Consider the following 16389-nt stretch of genomic DNA (forward strand, 5'->3'; position numbering starts at 1 on the left):
GTTATCATGTACGTTCTGGATCCATTCAAGTTCGTGTGAATAAAATAATTCCTTATCTCTGTAGTACTTACTAAATATGACATTTTTTAATTTAAATGGTTGCCTGACGATTATCTTGTTACATTCCATGTTCAAATGAGGGTATGATTCATAAGGAATAATGAATAAACAAGTACCGTATCACTTCTGTTAAAAATTATTGGAATTATTAGTTCATTGCTATGTCACCTATCTGCTTGAAATCAATCCTTACAGCAGACCAGACTGTCTACAGTTTTCTTTTAGTCACCACTTAAAATATTTAGATTTTAGGGTTTTCATTTTAGATTTTTAGGGTTTTCATTTTCAGCTGGATATTTGACTTTAAGATACAGATATACACTCGGAATATAAGCACTTAAAGAAATTATACAAATCATCTTTCAATGTCTTACTTTACAGGTGAGGATAATATGGTTCATAGTGATGGGGATATACCGTTAGGAGTAATATCCAACACATGTTCATATTTACTTTCAGTTAAGGCCTCTCTAAATACTTGCTATGTGTCATATGACCTGATTCTTTTAACATTCTGTGAAATAAGAATTACTTCTTTCCATTATATAGCCAAGGAGATAGAAAGATAAAGTACTTTTCCCAGGTCAAGCAGCTCATTAGAGGCAGATAGAAATGGAGACCCCACACGTGTAATCACTCTGCTCTTTGGCCTTTCTCTTACCTCCATAAAGTAAGTGGCAGAGCCAGGTCTGTGCAAGGCCTTCCACAAACCTGATTTAGGTACTGCCCCACCAAGGTCATTTGTTTAGTGACATAATAATTATTCTTTAGGGTATTATCTTTTTATTGTACTACCAAGGTAAAAATTTGATCCCCAAATAATCCTGCGTGTGTGTGTGTGTGTGTGTGTGTGTGTGTGTGTGTGTTAGTGGGTATTTTCTACTTTCTGTATGTCAGTGATTTTACATTAATCCATGTATGTCCCCATTACCTTTTTGGTTAGGTTAAATTGATGCATTTCTGTTCCAGTACCAAAAGGTAACTTTAAAGTGCTATTTGGATATGTCAGTGAAAACCTTTGCTTTTAAAACACTTTCTGAGATTCTCCACTAGACAGTTGCTTTAAAGGTTGTACCTGTGTTATCTCTGATGACTGTAGAAACAGTAGATACTGTACGCTGGTCATATGACATTCTTCCAGTCCCAAGCTGGCTCTAAAAGGAGGCTTAGAATGAAGAACAACGTAATTACTTTTCTCAAACCAATAAATCTCAATGCCAAATTATAAGTAAGTAAATATATATTTATCATTAAATAACTGTTTTTATTTGTGCTCTGATTTTCCCATTTTTAATACATACAATATAAATGTTAAAAAACACAAAAGAGAAGTTTTTTGAAGTTCATCAAGAAAACTTTAGTTTGGTAAAATAGCAATTTAGAAAAAACTGCCTTAAAATGTTTAGGGTAATAGATGAATAAAATAGGTGTAAATTAAAGATCCACGGGGATTTCGTATCTAGTTGTTTTAAGAAAGCAATGCTAGACACATGACAATACTTAGTACGTAGTGATTGAAGATGATAATATCTAGGTGAGTTCTGAGTAAGTAGTTGGAAAAAGTGCTTAGAGTCCTTACTCATTAGACCTGAGACATTTTGTACATCATCTCTGCTATGGAGAAGAGTCATCAGAAATTCACGTACCCTTTGGTCTTTCCCTTAAAAGTAGAAAAGTAGGGCTTCCCTGGTGGCGCAGTGGTTGCGAGTCAGCCTGCCGATGCAGGGGACACGGGTTCGTGCCCCGGTCTGGGAAGGTCCCACATACCGCAGAGCGGCTGGGCCCGTGAGCCATGGCCGCTGAGCCTGCGCGTCCGGAGCCTGTGTTCCGCAATGGGAGGGGCCACAACAGTTAAAGGCCCGCGTACCGCAAAAAAAAAAAAAAAAAAAGTAGAAAAGTAATTCCAGGTCCATTGCCTGCTGGATAGAACTGTTACTACCTGCCATGTCCACTGTTGCATGGAGAACTCATACACTTACATGGTTTGTTGGAAATAACATCCATGTCTTACGTTGATAATTAGTTTTTAATTTTTCTAACAAGAAATATTGGTACATTTAAAACTGTAATCTCATTATGAAATCAATTCCCCTTATGTGGGTGCAGATAATTTTTTTCAGAAACATAGTAACTATTTAAAACAAAAAGTCTGATAGGCTCAATTAATCTAAGACACCGACCTTGGTCCTGTTACTAAAGTGGCAGTGCTTTTCCAAGTATGGTCCACAGATTTTCTGCTTCTGAATCATCGGTCTGTTATTAAAAATGCATAGTTCTGGGTCTTATCCCAAACCCTTTTTTATCCGAATTTCTGTTGGTAGAGTCCAGAAACTTACATTTCAACAAGTATCTCTGAACTGTTGTAAGAGCAAATCAATATTTGATTTAAAAATATTGTATTTAAAATTTTCTCTAATATTTGAAAAATCTCTACTTATAGAGGCCTTTTAGGCTGATGATTATGAAATAAATTCAAAGATGTAAAGCAAAAAGGCATATAGTTTACTATGAAGTATAATGAGTCTCTCTACCAAGTAACTGAAATATTGTGCTCAACATAGTGCTAATTACATTAGCCTAGAGAACATCTAAGATCTGACACTCATTAGGGCTTAGCACTCAACCTATTAATCACCATGGTGGGGTCACTGGGTAAGACAGAATATGTTCAGAGGCTTGGCCTGTGATGTCAGGGCCGGAGTCTCTTGTAATAATTAGTTGGCATTTGGGCCTTGGTAGCAAGGTATTATTTTCCCTTCTTATGTCTGAATTAAAAATGAAACTAATAAAAGGCATGCAGGAAGGATGGAAAAGAATGCAAATTATGTTTACCCTTTATTTCATCCTTAGAATAATGGCATTAAATTACAGTACCCCATCTGGCTATCCGTATGGTCTCCTGGAGCGCTAACGAATTTCAGCAAATAGGTCAAGGAGAGTGGTCACCCCATTAATAAAGCACTAATTAGAGGTAGAAAACATATTACGATTTAAAGTTTCCACATTGTTTAGACAGATATAAGGATTTATTTTGTAAACAGTGATTATGTTGGATTATCTTTTAGTGCAATGTGTGTCTTTGTTACTATACCAAAAGATAATGTGAATATGGTTAGCTACGCAATGACAGAACACAGATTTGGTGCTGCCAGTCTCTGTGAGTACCTCATGTTATTTTTCTGGTAATATCTGTTATGACTTGGAAGAATCAGCCATTCTAAAGTGGAGAGTTGGCTTTATCTCCATGGCAACTTACTCTTCTGTCTTACGTGAGCAGTACCTGCCAATTGTGCTAAAGGAAGGGTGATGGTTTTATGATGGACTACTATACCCAAGGGACCAAGCATCAGACCACTGAGCTTATTTGACTGGAGGCCAACAAGCAAAAGGTTTTAGTCATAGGAGGTTGGGGGCCATAGTATATAATGTGTATTTTTCTATTCTTTTTAAAGTCTAAATAAGCTCACTATATTATTTTGCTCTGTGCTCTAAATATGTTTGCAGAATGAAGGAGACTATGAAAATAAGTCATATGGTGTTGTATCTTAGCAGCAATTAAGATAGAAAAGAAGTTCATTCTAACCTTGCAATTAAGATACCTAGGACTTTCAGCTTAGCTTTACAAAACCCAGCGTACCCAAAGTACCAGGTACACTTGGACAGCCCTGTGCGAGCAGGCTGTGTTCTTCTTATACCTACACCATGGTGGGTTATTTTTTCATCCACTAATGTAGATATTGCTAAGGTTTTCCTAGGAAATACGGTCCAGTGTGGCAGAAACCATTTTGCTCACCAAATTTCCATGTGCTCTTGAATATTTCCCATCTTCCCTTTTATTTATTTATTTATTTTTAAATTTTATTTTTGGCTGCATTGGGTCTTAGTTGCGGCATGCAGGATCTTCACTGTGGCATGCGGGATCTTTCGTTGCGGCGGAAGGGCTCTTCATTACGGCACACAGGCTTCTCTCTAGTTCTGGCCTGCAGGTTTTCTCTCTAGTTGTGGAGCGTGGGCTCTGTAGTTGTGGTGCACAGTTTCCAGAGCGCATGGGCTCTGTAATTTGTGGCACACGGGCTGTCTAGTTGAGGCACGTGGGCTTAGTTGCTCCGTGGCAGGTAGGATCTTAGTTCCCTGACCAGGGATAGAACCTGCATCCCCTGCACTGGAAGGTGGATTCCTTACCACTGGACCACCAGCAAAGTCCCCAAGTGACTAGTTCTGACCAATGAAATGTGAGTGGAAGGATGTTTGTCATCCCTGGACACCTGGACAAGGCAGTTCCAGCTGGCATGGATCTTCCTTTTCCTTTTTCCCCACAGCCTTATTTCATATGATGTGGCTACAAGGGAAAGATCCTTGGTCCACTTTATACTTTGAATGAGTAAGAAAGAACTTTTTATTAAGCTTCTGCAGTTTTCTTATGTGGAATAAAACCTAGATTATACTGATCAGTACAAACATGAAGGCTTCGATTGTTGTGTAACCACAGTATAAATTATGTAAATTTTAAGTAAGGACTAGAACAGACGATGGGATGTCCTTAGTCATTGAGCTTATATTATGTCATGAGAAGGTTTGTACATATGCTACTTTTTCAGATCTCTGTTAGAGAAGAGGAAGCCTTCAGTATCTCAAATAGAAAAGGAGTCGTAAGTGGAAATCCCATTGCCATTTTTCATGGGAATACAAGTGAGAGGCAGGCACTTCAAGGCACAGAAATAGGGATCAAATAATGCCCACAGAACTTTCTTTGTCCCTCTCAAGGCAGGGATGGAGGAGGCAGGAATCAAGGGCAGATCCCAGGTATGTTTAGGACTTTGAGACTATTCAAGGAAATACTTTCGCTACAGAAGGCTGCTGATCCAGTCCACATACTATTGGGTTATTACTAAAGGTTATTTTCAACAGAGAAAATTTAAGAAACTTTACTGAAATCCCTTTTGATATGTGTGCTTTAGACAGTGAACATTTTACTTACGGACTTACGAAAAGAACCTACTTACTAATTTATGGCCTGGCAAGAATAAGAATATCTTTCCTGATTTTTGGCTTAAAATTTCTCTAAAATACACTATTTTCTCATTACATATTTTATGCAGATGTGTTTTGGTTGCAAATGACAGAACCCTTATTCAAACCCCCTAAGGTCTAAAGAGAAAACATTCCTGCATACAGGTCAGAGGAGGGACTTGGGTACCAGAGTCTTCCAGGTCGACTAGCACAGATGATTTCCATCTGTCCATCACATTGTTCTCTCCCCTCTGCTGCTTCTCGTGGGGTAGCCTTGTCTATTTGCTTCGGTATCCTCCCCCTGACACAAGGAAGATGATTACCGGCTTCTCCATCTCATATTTCAGTCTCAAATTTGACATGAGAGAGATTGCCTCTCTTCCCTAAGTTATACTTAGACAAATTCTAGGGAAGACTGCTAGGGTCTGGCCTCCTTTCATCTGCCCCTGCAGGCAGTGGATGAATGAGGAGCTAACATTGGCAGGCTGAGTGGAACTCTGTATTTGGTGTAGGAAAGGAGCAGTTCCCTAAAGGAAGGATGACACTCTTCCCAGAGGAAGGAAGGCTTTTGAAGAGACAAAACAATAACTGCTCACTACCCTTTTAAAAATAGAGTAATAGGGCTTCTCTGGTGGCGCAGTGGTTGAGAGTCCACCTGCCGATGCAGGGGACACGGGTTCGTGCCCCGGTCCGGGAAGATCCCACATGCCACGGAGCGGCTGGGCCCGTGAGCCATGGCCACTGAGCCTGCGCGTCCGGAGCCTGTGCTCCGCAACGGGAGAGGCCACAACAGTGAGAGGCCCGTGTACCGCAAAAAAAAAAAAAAAAAAAAGAGTAATATATGATTTCCCAAGAATAAAACCACGTGTTGCTTTTACTAATCACTCATGAGTAACTTTACAATTAGATAATTTCTCTATAGCTAAGTGGCTATCTAGGTATATGTCAAAATGCTTATACCAGATTGTCTAATGAAATATAATATTTAGTAGCCAACCGGAGGACTCAACTGTACCTGACAAGAGTTGGCCCCTTGAGTGGAGCTTCGATCTGCAAAGTCCTGGGATCTCCGGAGGGTTTATTAATGGCTTAATAGCAGAACAGAGAGGCAGAAGAACATTGCCATTAAAATAATGAGCTCCAAGATAACAGATATGAAATGTGGACTTGGCCACTTCGTTGTTTGGGCCACACATTTGACCCTGGATCCTCAGTTTCCCCATCTGTAAAATTGCAAACGAAAGAAGTGTTTGTATATGTACATATGGTATCCACTGGTCAGGGTCGTTGTCATGAATAAATGATTATAATGTATAGAAAGTACTGAGTTCCATGCTTAGGAATTTTTAGCATTTGATTCGTGGTAGTTGTTCCTGTGTTCCTGTGTTGATCTTGATATTAACCATTATAGAATGAAACTGCAGATCAGGTTCACGCAAGATAGTAAATCTGACTCGAGCAACCTGTGCCGATAAGGTTTGGAAACAGAGGGTGAAGCAAGAAATAAATAGGTCAATAATCAGTTCTAAAAGAATACTATGGACTTCACTCACATTTGCTGTGGCATCTCCCCTATGCCTCCTACTACTCAGGTGGTGAAACGGACATAGATCATTCTTTGGGGCCATCATAGATCTCTGAAAATCCTTCCTGTAAATAGGGGATTCCCAGCTTCGTGATTTCCTGCATCCCCAGGTAAAAAGCCAGAAATTTACTTTCATAGAATTCCTTTCACCTAGAGTACCCAGGACCCATTAACCCAGTGTAGCAAGGCCAGGTTTGATTCAGAAACCACTGATGTGAAGAAACAGATGCCCCAGAGAACACATTCAGAGGAGATGGTTGCAGATAGTCCATGATCCAAAAGCAACACAAAAATAGGGTCAGTGTTGAGAGTCAGTGGGATTTGTGGTATAGGCGGTACGGTCTGTGGTCATTGGTGGCAGCAGTTGGTATGCCTTCTCTGGAGCAATCCATTTTATAGTGTGATTTAGGCTGTGCTGAATTGCGTCTTCTCCGCAAATCCATAGTTGAAATCCTAACCCTCAATATCGCTGTTTGAAGATAGGGCTTTTAGGAGGTAATTAAGGTTAAATGAGGTCATAAGTGTAAGGTCCTACTCCAGAAGGATTGGTGGCCTTATAAGAAGAGGAAGAGATAGATCTCGTTCTCTCCATGCCCACACACCAAAGAAAGGCCATTTGAGGACACAGCAAGAAGGCAATTGGTCTGCAAGCCAGGAGGAGAGCTCTCATCAGGAATCAAGTTGGCTGGTACCTTGACTTTGGGCTTCCAGTCTCCAGAACTGTGAGAAATAAATTCCTGTTGTTTAAGCCACCCAGTCATTGTATTTTGTCATGGCAGCATCCAAGCTTGTTTTTTTTTAATCCTCTCATATTCTGTGAGTTACTTTTCATGTCCTTGTTGAATGCTTTCTTCTTTAACTAACTAGAAAAGATCTATGATAGATATATGTGGGTTAAATTTCTAAAAGGTCCTAGTGAGGTCTAGCATGAAACACTTTCCTGAACTATATTGGTTAATTTGCAAACTATTTCTATGAATGTTTCTTTCAAAAGAAGGAGCCGTTCTCTGCCCCCTCAAACAATATATATATTAGGATTGGGAATATGCAACAGTTTTTTTTCAATTAACTATTTTAAAAGGACATTATGAAAATTAAATTTCATATTTTCGTGTGCTGTGAGTGACTTAAGTTTGACAAATTATGTTAGAAAATTGGAAATACCCTTTGAATACTTTTTTCTTTATTCCTTACAAAAATAGTGACTTTGGCAGAGTAATTGATCTATTCCAGAGAGATTTTTAAACAATTAATCTAGATGGCTGTCCTTGAGCAAGAATTTGCTCAGCCAGCTAGAATTACATATGCAGATGTGTGATTCATGGATCTGACCCTAAGATGAGATCCCCAACTGTGGCAGAAATACCAATTATGCACAGTATTTGTTTGTGATCAACAGAGGTGGGGATATGTAGGTAATCCAGTGTCATAATTGGGGACTAAACCTTATATAATTTCACTCATTCATTTACCTTACAGATGTACATTGAGCATCTACCATGTGCAAAGTAGTGGCTTGGCACTGGAAAGCCACACCAAGCCATCAGACACCAGATATGCTTACAGAATATGAAATAGATATTTTCACCTTTCTCTAATAACAGTTACGATACACATGAGTAAAGAAACATAGTAGTTGCCATGAAACTATATAAAAAGGAAACAGATCTCAAAGCTGTGATCAGGAAATGTTTCTTGAGCTGAACTTGAGAGTGAGGATACAGCACTAATCAAAGGAAGGGAAGTATTCAAAGCAGAAGAAATATTATAAATGAAATCTCTAAAGGGGAAGAGTTATAGAGAGTTCTAATAGCAAAGGAGGTGAATGTGATTAATACATGAGGGCAAGATGGAGAGAGGTGTGGTTGATGGCCTAAAAGTCCACTGAAATGATCCTGGGCAACATATTTTGTGTCCATACAGACAGAAGAGATCAGAAGATGGGCATCTAGGATACCAAGATCACAACTCTGAGTACTCTTCCTGCTTTTGTTCTATTTTAAGAACATATTCATAATCCGAAAGTGCTAAGATACAGTTGATTCTCATTATGCCAATTAGTTAGTTATGTTCTATGAAATTGACATGGACACTGAAGTATTGATTACTGAGCTCCCGCTCCTAAGAGAAATACAGGGTTAGGTTCCTACGATCCGCTGGTCACAGTTTCATCAATCGATCAATACATAACTTTGTTTTATGCGCGTTTCTGTTTAAAGACACCTTATTTAATATGTATCATTGATTCATTAACATGGAACTCATGACAAACAGTATTATAACTCATGCCTGAAAGAAAAATATATAACATATATATTTTCTCTGTAAGGCACATCACAGTCTTCTTGTGCTTAAGAACACTAGCCAGCACTTCAGCACTATGCTTGAAGGCCATTTCAAACATCAAAATCACCAATAAAAAGTACAAAAGTGTGGAAAATGTGGCACTAAATAGGGAGACACTTGTTTATAGTAAGAGAGCTGGAAAAAGATGGCAGAGTGTCACCTTCTTTGACCTCAGCTGGGAACATGTGTAGCTGCTGGTTCCAGTTTGTCCCCAATCTGCACATCTCTGTGGATGACAGTGAAAACACTGCAAGCATTGATTTGGGGGTTACAAATACATTTTAGTGAGTACACAGGTTCAAAAATATGGAACCCAACGATAATGAGGATTGACAGTACCTTTAGACTTTCTGTGACAAAGTTACTGTTTCTTGTACTGTATGAAAAGATTTGGAGTTACCCAACATTTTTATTATAATTGTTTTATCTGTTGTTTTTAAGAATGCAATAAGCCTGCACAATCACAAGGCTAATTTACGTTAATGTTTATGATTACAGTGATACATATTGATTATCACCCTCAATTTTACTGAAGTTCTTACTAGAGGAATATAAATTTCTCAAGCTATTGAAGTAATAATAATTACACTTAGAATCTTTCTAGTCACTAGGGGGGCATTAAGTGGAAAGCTTTGGGCAGCTTCTGTGGGAGCTCTGATAGATTTTGGAAGCAGTGCTCTCTAGCCTTACACTGTTCTCCTTAGGATGTGCTCTGCACTCCCTAGGAATGTTTGACGGTCATAGCGTGTTTTTGATTCATGCCATTCTTCTTTGGCCTCACCTCCCATGCAATCAGTGATTGGATTAAAGATTCATCTGAAGGAGTAAATGGAAGCAACCTATATATTTTCTCAGCACCCCAGCAATGAGTGTGCATTTCCGGAAAGCTGAATAGGAATAAAACCCAAGAAATAGAACTTGGATCTACTTTGGATTCATCTGTTCTCTTCAGATGATGAGCGAAAAGGATCTGTGAATAAGAACATGAGTGAAATCCAGATAATGGAAGGAGAAACATTACGTGTGTGTTAGTGATTTGGAGTTTCTTTTAATTTTTCCAGACGTCTACCAGGTGACACAATGTTCAGGTCCATGACTTACGTTGATGAAGAAGAATCATGTAGAGACCAAAAACATTTAGAGCAACCTTTTAGTCCTATTAATTAGGAGAAAAAAATATCAGAGTAAGGTAAAAGTATTTGAGATTTTATCTCATTGGTTGTAAGCTGTTATGACATTAGTGGAAAGATGCAATGGTATGTGCTGTGGAAATGACAGTTGTGAAATCCATGTGGCAGAAATAACAGTTGCTAATCTGACTTCTGGGCTAAAGAAACTGTTTTTGAAACAGAGTTCTTTCTCAATGTTGCAGATTTCTGTCATCTTCCAGAGTGGACATGGATCTAGAGATTGAGAAACTTTTTAAAGTTTCTCAATTTCTTTGTCCCTTGTTGTCTGGAACAAACTTTTCTTTGTCCCTTGTTGTCTGGGACAAACAGACAACAAGGGACATGTGGGATGCGTGCGGTGCCAAGTCCATCCCAATTGCAGAGAAGTTGTCGTGTGCCGTCATTTGCTGTGAATGGCTGCATATTGTCTGAACAGATTTTAACACACTAGACACACAAAGTGAGCATCATACTTGGTAACATAATGCAGCCAGAGAAAATTCAAAACAGAGAAGCTAGAAGGATCAGAAACACATATTTGTGAGCCTGTATTTGTTTTTGAAATAGAGAATACCACTTCTATCAAGACAGACAAATCAGATTTTGTCTTTATAGGGGGGAAATACCAAGCCTGAAAAGGGAGATAATAAAACAATATGAAGTCCTGAAGGGTATGAATTGTGTGAATAGTTGTAACTAAATTCCACAATATTGGAATCGCGGTGCGAGAGAAGGAAATGTGGGGCCCAAGACAGCCTGAAAAAGGGAAATTTTATAATATGACAATGATAAGCCAATAGAATTTATGATCCCAATAAAAAAATGAATTAGACCAAAATTTTAACAGAATCAAACTTTAGATGAATGCATGAATGGTAGATCTAGATATAAATGAAAACAAAGGTCTTTAACATATATTCCTTATCAATTCACCCATATTGGGGTTGTTGAATTGTGAATTTACTGGGAATAAGATAGCATGGTAATCTTTCAAGAAAACGGGACTCATAACTTGGTCTCTCTGACTTTCATGCTCATATTTCTGTTCACTTTTCAGTTTTAGTGATATGAGAACCTTATCCTTTTCTTTCCTGCTCTCCAGGTTGGGGTAACATGCAACGGCCATATATTCCGTCAAATCCATTATGGCATCACTGTCAAAAGAATACAAAATTGGAAGGAGAGTAGATTTGTCCTAGTTTGGAATTTTCTTACTTTATTGTTATTTGTATATTTATAGTTGACTAAAATTTCTAATTACATCACTTTTTTTTTCTTGTAACATACGTTCATGAATTTGGCCTATGTTTTCTTGCAATAGAATAGGGTCAGACTTGTGAAGGCATAATTAGTTCTCATGCCAATAGAAATATATCGTTCTATTATTGAAAAGGACCAGACATGGTAGTATGAACTTCCTATGTCACTAAAAAAACAGAGAGAGAAAAGTATAACTTTGAAGTCAGATAGGCCTAGGAATGTCCTGTGTCTAATATCTCCTGAAGCGTGTTATCTATCCCTCAAAGCTTTAGTACTTTCTCTACAAAATGGGAGGACGTTATGGATTCCAACCTGGACACTTTGTTGTAATAGAAAAGATAGTGCTGGAAGTAGTAGCTATATCATCATCATCATAATCATCATCATCATTCAGTCCCTCTCCAGTGAGAACCTAACTCTGATGTTCACATCCTTAAACTTGTCATTACCAGTAACTTTTAAACCCTTCATAATCTCAATTTTCTTGTATTTTACTCTCCAACACTAGGTTCTATCAGCCCATTTCCTCTAGTACCCCAACTCTAGTAATCCTTCAGCCCACTGGTACTATCCATCTATGTATTGATACTGCCACACTTATCAGTGCTCCCCTTATGCCATCTTCACCCTCCTTACTTAGCTAAATAGCAGATTCAGTGATTATCACTTCTTTGCATACATTCTCGTTTACCTACCTACCATTTTCCTGCATACCTTGATGAAACCAGCTGCCTCTTCACCTGCTCAGTGCCTGCATCTTCACAGCTCAATGTAACTGAGGAAAAACATGCTGCAGGATGTACTTGTCTCTTAATTGATGATCGGTAATCTCAAGAAGGCCCTTAAGCTGCCTGGTAACCATACTCTATTTTCTGTTGCTCTAACCCAGCCTCTCTCCCAATCCATGAGATGACTATTTCTCACTGACTTCTCATTCTTCAAGTCCACTATCATCTCCTCCTTTATTCTTTTCCTTTAAACTTTCTTATTGAAGTATAGTTGATTTACAATGTCATGTTAGTTTCAGGTGTACAGCAAAGCAATTCAGTTATACATACATATATGTCTATTTTTTCCCCTTATAGGTTAGTACAAAATATTCAGTATAGTTCTCAGTGCTATACAGCAGCTCCTTGTTGGTTATCTATTTTATATATTGTAATGTGTATATGTTAATCCCGAACTCCTAATATATCCCTTCCCCCTCCTCCTTCATTTTTTTTTTTTTTTTTTTTGCGGTACACAGGCCTCTCACTGCTGTGGCCTCTCCCATTGCGGAGCACAGGCTCCGGAGGCGCAGGCTCAGCGGCCATGGCTCACGGGCCCAGCCGCTCCGTGGCATGTGGGATCTTCCCGGACCGGGGCACGAACCCGTGTCCCCTGCATCGGCAGTCGGACTCTCAACCACTACGCCACCAGGGAAGCCCTCCTCCTTCATTCTTTATCCCAAGTGATAACTTTGATTCTCACTTCATTCGGAAAGTTGAAGTAATCAGAACTGTCACGTGCTTTACACCACATTTTCCCACCTGTGTACATGTGAGCCTGTATACTTTACCTTCTCACCTGTACTGTCTGCATCCCAACTAAGGCCAACCCCTTTACTCATGTGCTTCACCTTTTATCTCTCACCTGTTCATCACTACAGATGAAATTCTTTCTTCTCCCGCCTTCATTAACAATAGTGTCTTTACAAGAGGATCACTCCCATAGCACATAAACATGATATTTCATCTTCCAACTTGGGAAAGAAATGAAACAAGACAAATGAGAAACATTCTCTAGACCCATATTTTCTGTCAACCACGCTCTATTTCTTTCCTTCTCTTTAAGCAAAACTTCTTTAAAATGTTGCTGTATTTTTATCTCTAGTTTCTCCCTTCCCCATCTCTTTGCCCCCATTCTAATCAGATTCTTGGCCCCACCACTCCTCTTAAATTGCTGTTTTCGAGATCAATCGTGGCTTCCATGTTATCAGTCTAGTGGTCATTTCTCAGTCCTCATTATACTGGACCTTTCAGCAGCATTTGATATAGTAGTGATTGTTCTCTTTTATTAAAATTTCTTAATTTTACTTGTAAAAGACCACACTTGTGTTTTTTCTTTTGATGCCATTAGCCACAAATGGCATCTCGGTATTTATTTCTTGTATGTATTTCCTTAAACTCTCAACATGGAAAGGTCAGCTCCTGTATCTTTTCTTTTTCCACATGTACTTGATGTGTAGGTGACTCACACTTTCTCATGACTTGTGCTATTATTTATAAATTGATGCCCCCCAAATCTCCCAAATTTATGTCTCCAGTCCCAGTCTCTCCTGACCTATAGACCTATGTATGAAGCATCTCTTCAACAGTTCCACTCAAAAGCCTCATAGGCATTCTCACTTAAGTTATCTAAAATTGATCTCCTGAAATTCTTCCCCAAACCTGTTGATGAGGCCAAAAAGATTGGAGCCATCCTTGATTTCTGTTTATTTATTTATTTTTCTTAATCCCACTTAGCCCACCTTTTGGTTCTACCTTCTAAACAAATCCAACATTTGATCACCTCTCACTGCCTCTGCTGCCATTACCTGGTCCAAGGCATGGTTATTTGTGGTCCAGATTGTTATTGTAGCCTATGATTTGGTGTCCCTGTTTCTGAATATAGCTGCCAGTGAAATTCTGTTGGAACCTAAGTCCGATCTTGTCCCTCCTCTCTGTAGACCTACCCTAAGCTTCCAAAGCTTCCCATCTCACTCTGAATATCACCTCTCCTTCGTTCCTTCCTGACCTCATCATTCTCCCTTTTGCTCACTCTGCTCAGCTACACTGATCCACCTGCTGTTCCTAAGATATGCCAGCCCCATGGGGACATGCTTTCACCTCTGGGATTTGTACCTGTTCTTCCCTTTACCTGGAATTGCATTCCCCTGATGAATATCATTTATAGTATGGCTACCCCCATGCCTCCACTTCTTTCAGGTCTTTACTCAAAATTCACCTTCCCAGAGAGGCCATCTAGAGCTATCCTATCTAAAATTTCAACATCACATCCACACAGATCTGTCCTCTGTCCTTGCATTATTTTTCCCATCTGTGGCACTTGTCACAATTAGTTTTTTTATTAGAAAGCTTTCTGTGATGATACAAATGTCCTTTAAATCTGATTGTCCAATGTATGTTATCTATTAGCCACATGTGGCTTCTGAACACTTGAAGTTAGTTTGAGAAAGGAACTGAATTTTTATTGTATTTTATTTTAATTAATTTAAATTTAAAAAGCCTCAGTTGGCTAATGGCTATCCTATTGGACAGTGCATGTTTAAAAGATAAACTTTCACACACACACACCCCCCACTGGAATATCCTCATGAGAGCAGGGATTATTTTCCCTCTTTTGTTCACTGTTATATCCCCAGTGGGTACATATGCCCTAGAACGTAGTAGGTGCTTAATATTTTGAAGGAATGAACAAATGGATCACTGTCAAAATTATTGTAAAAATCATAAAATAAGCCATGAAAAACTGGGTTCTCTTCCTGGCTATGGTACTCAATAATGGTGTGATATTCAGGGTCACTTACATTCTCGGAACCCAAATTTCTTCATTCATGTTTTTTTCTTTCATTTAATAAACATGTACTGAGCTCTTCTGTGTGCCAGGAATTATGCTATATATTGATGTCCCAAAATGAAAAAGACATGGTCCCTGACAAGGAGTTTCATCCAGTTAGGACAAAAGAGAAGTAAAAATTATTAAATCTGTGGGATACTTCTAAAGACAGAAATATGAACTGCTGTGAGAACAGAGAAAAAACATAAAAGGCAACCTTAATGGTCAAAGGAATAGTTGGTATAAAGGGGAATAGTGAGACTTCCTGGAGGATAGAGAGGATTTGAAATGTTTAGAAAGAATCGGTATTTTAGTATAATGGTAACAGAGACCATATTCAAAATTAATTCCTTCTGTAACATAAAATATGGAAACATGAGATTTTTGAGTGCAAGGCATTGCATAGTATGGCTTTGTGTGCTATTATGAGGTCATAGTGTAAGCAGAAGATACTCATAAATTCTGCAAATCCTTCAACTACTTTCTATTACGAAGTTCTAAAATAATAGTTGTTTTCAACTGTTGTTCCCCTGCTCGCATTGCTTTTTTAAAAATGTCCATTGCCTTTCTCTTTATGTACATCAAAAGGGATTTCTGGCTTATAGTTAGTGAATATTTTACAAATTCCTAAACAGGCATGCAGGTTACAAAAACTGACAACGAACATTTTAATTGTGGCGATAAAGAATATATGTATAAATAATGTCTATGGCATAGAATATCCATCTATATGACTTTAATATTATAGATATCTCATCAGCTTCATAAGAGTTTGTATACATCTTCCAAGAAAATTTTAGAGCAGAAACACCTGAAAGGCCGTGGAAGTGCAGAGCAACTTCTCTTACATCCTCAATACAGCTTTTGTGTCCATCTCATTCTAGCGCTGAGGATTAGGTGACAGTGGAAGAAAGAGTACTGTTAACCTGGTAAAGCAGGGTGCTGTTTCCCCTTTCACACCAGCCAAAGAACATATCAGGTGTCTCCCCTGAAGGCTAAGCTTATTGTCATAGTTCAATATCAGTTTTCAGGCACATACATCTATAAGGAGAGAAGAAAATACTATTATTAAATAAGCATAATAACATTAATATTGACAATGTGCTTAAAAATCACATTTCAGTTCTTTCTTGAGGTTAGTCTTCAGGCTTCTATAACAATGATAAACAATTAAAAGAGAATTATAATTGAAACTTGCTAATCTGATGTATTACTTCCCAGGTAAATATATGTTGTGTTTTATACGACAGAATTTGTAGTAGACTTCCTGGAACTAGTTGGGTGCTTATATCTGAGATGATTGTCGAGTTGCAAAACTAACTAACTAAATAAAAATGAATAAAATGGGATTGGAATTTAAGG

At 38.5% G+C, this 16389-nt stretch overlaps 1 protein-coding gene and 1 long non-coding RNA gene across 11 annotated transcripts in view; one reads left to right on the forward strand and one right to left on the reverse strand.

Moving 5' to 3' along the window:
• Positions 1-16389, forward strand: part of SLC16A7 (solute carrier family 16 member 7) — a 160605-nt gene that overhangs the window by 104623 nt on the left and 39593 nt on the right. The gene's annotated exons all lie outside the window — the stretch shown is intronic.
• Positions 1136-16175, reverse strand: LOC125960396 (uncharacterized). Its single transcript, XR_007469991.1, has 3 exons — positions 15839-16175; positions 13063-13171; positions 1136-1225 (listed from the first exon to the last, which is right to left on the reverse strand). It is a non-coding gene; the product is annotated as an uncharacterized LOC125960396 (long non-coding RNA).

The sequence above is a fragment of the Orcinus orca genome, chromosome 11 (genome assembly GCF_937001465.1).
Source record: "Orcinus orca chromosome 11, mOrcOrc1.1, whole genome shotgun sequence".
Taxonomy (NCBI): domain Eukaryota; kingdom Metazoa; phylum Chordata; class Mammalia; order Artiodactyla; family Delphinidae; genus Orcinus; species Orcinus orca.